The 2,108-nt window shown below is 40.2% G+C and overlaps 1 long non-coding RNA gene across 1 annotated transcript in view; it reads right to left on the reverse strand.

The window, feature by feature from the left end:
- Nucleotides 1–1,257: 1,257 nt before the first annotated feature.
- The window catches only part of LOC109299917, a 50,731-nt gene continuing 49,880 nt past the window's right edge, over nucleotides 1,258–2,108 (reverse strand). The window contains exon 2 of the long non-coding RNA XR_002098056.1: nucleotides 1,258–1,609. This is a non-coding gene — a long non-coding RNA (uncharacterized LOC109299917). The remainder of the gene's footprint in view (nucleotides 1,610–2,108) is intronic.

Genomic DNA, 2,108 nt, shown 5'->3' on the forward strand with positions numbered 1-2,108 from the left:
CCTGTTGCATAGTGTGGCCCCATTAATCCATGAAGTGAAGCTAGATCAGACTGTCCAGTCTGCACCTAATCTACATATAAAATTTTGGAGTATCCCAGGACTTGTGACAAAAACATCTGGTCCAGTCATGAGTGGGGACTAATTAGGACATGGATCCTTTGTGGGGTGGTATCTGAAGCACACACACACATACTGTACAAGTAGGTACCCAAGTGCTGCTCAGAAGTGTTTATGGGGTCCCTGTTTTAAAACTTGCAGCAATTTCAAGAAAAGGTGACATGCCTCAATTCTGGATCAATTAAATGAATGTGTACTATATGCAAAATGCTACATCTATATTTAATTTCAAGGTTATTGCTTTGAAATTTGCTCCTCACTTCCATGTTCTCAGGGAGAGCATGGTCTCATAGTAAGGAGGCGGGGAAGTGGCTGCCAAGGGAAAAAGCTGGGGGAAAGCAGAAAGCAAAGCGCTACATGATTCCCTCAGATTAATTTTCCCTGCTGGAGTCGGGGGGAGGGGGTTAGGGTTAGGTGGGGAACAAATTCCAGATAAACCTCCAATAATTAGATTCTATACCTGCAAAATTATAACAAATTTATACTTTTTTCCATATATAGAATCAAATTATTGGGGGACTGTCTTGTAACCAGTGTTGTCTGCTATACACACAAATACTGTAACTGTCCTGTAAGCAGCTCCATGATGATAGTCAGGTGATGCTGTCTCATGCCTCAGAGAGGCTGCTGAGCCATAACTGTCTTAACCTACAACTGCATGCTGTATGTTGTACAATCTTTGGGAGAGCAAAAAGAGACAAAAGTCTGGATTTTTAGAGCCCCATGAACAGCCACTGGGGTATACTCTCCAAAACGACAGTCACGTAGGGCATGTGATTAGCAATATTTTGTGTTCCTATTTTAAGGACAGGAGCTAATTTTGAATTTCAGTACCATATGTTTTTATTATACTTTGCATAACTTTCAATGGATTATATCTTGAAAATACTATGGATTATTTCATGAAATATTTTAAGTGTGGGGACTGTGTTTGCACAGAATGGGGTCTGCTTCATTCATACTTTGTGTGCTATTACGGAACGTTTTATGTTGTGGACAATGTTCATTCACTTTATAGAATATGGTTAAGCTCTAGTTGTTTTTTGTTGCCTATTTTAGCTAGCATACTGTTCATGTAGGACTGTATTCTGTGATTTGCAGGCTATGCTCTTCATGACAACATTTACATAAAAACACTGGTTAAATAAAACATTCTGTTTTTGCAAAAACTTAAGTACAAACACAGGAGCTATGAGAAACTGCAAAAAATAAAGTATTAGAAACAAAAATAAAAGTAAAGTGGTGAAAATAGTTAACATAGTTTGAGATAATCTGTTTACACAGCTTTCAACAATTTACTGTTGTTTGTTGCCACAGATTTTCTGCTTGGTCACCCTTGTGGAATCTCAAGGGCTGAATGCTAGGGCAGGAATCCCATCTGTGATGGGATCCAAGGTGCTGGCCTTAATATCCTGAAGGAAGGAGCTGCGGTTGAGTGTCCTCAAAGAGGAGTTCTCTAGGGTATGGGAGTGGAGTTGTAGTTGCTGTAGTGCTGTGCCAAAGGAGAGAGATTGGAAACTTTGATAGAGCTTGCTATGCTTTCTAGCAATGCTGTTCCTGAACTCCAGGAGTTGCATCTCCCTGTCATTGCAAAATTCAATTTGGCCTACTCCTTGTTCACAGAGAGGTCTTTTTCTCTGTTTCTGGGCTGCCTCTGTTGTTTCTTATTCTTAGCCTTGAGAAAGTGTCCCTGATGATCTGTTTTGCCCATCTTGCCCCATATAAGATGAGAAAAGCAACATGACTACATTGTTTCTTATTCAGTTTCTGTGGCATCAAAGATTATATTTATCATACCATCCCCTCAGGGCCTCTTCCCATACAAGAAGTCTCTAAAGATGGTACATCAGTTTCCACCTTTACTTCCCATCTGCTTAGGACACTGATGCAATGGACTATCTGTGCACTCCTAAAATGTCTGCAGAGACTGGCTGGTGATAGCAGATTTAAATCTGGAGGGCTGTGTGTTTATGTGCCAAATCAGTAAGTTG

Source organism: Gavialis gangeticus, unplaced genomic scaffold (assembly GCF_001723915.1).
Source record: "Gavialis gangeticus isolate Ggan-Ray unplaced genomic scaffold, GavGan_comp1, whole genome shotgun sequence".
NCBI classification, from domain to species: domain Eukaryota; kingdom Metazoa; phylum Chordata; order Crocodylia; family Gavialidae; genus Gavialis; species Gavialis gangeticus.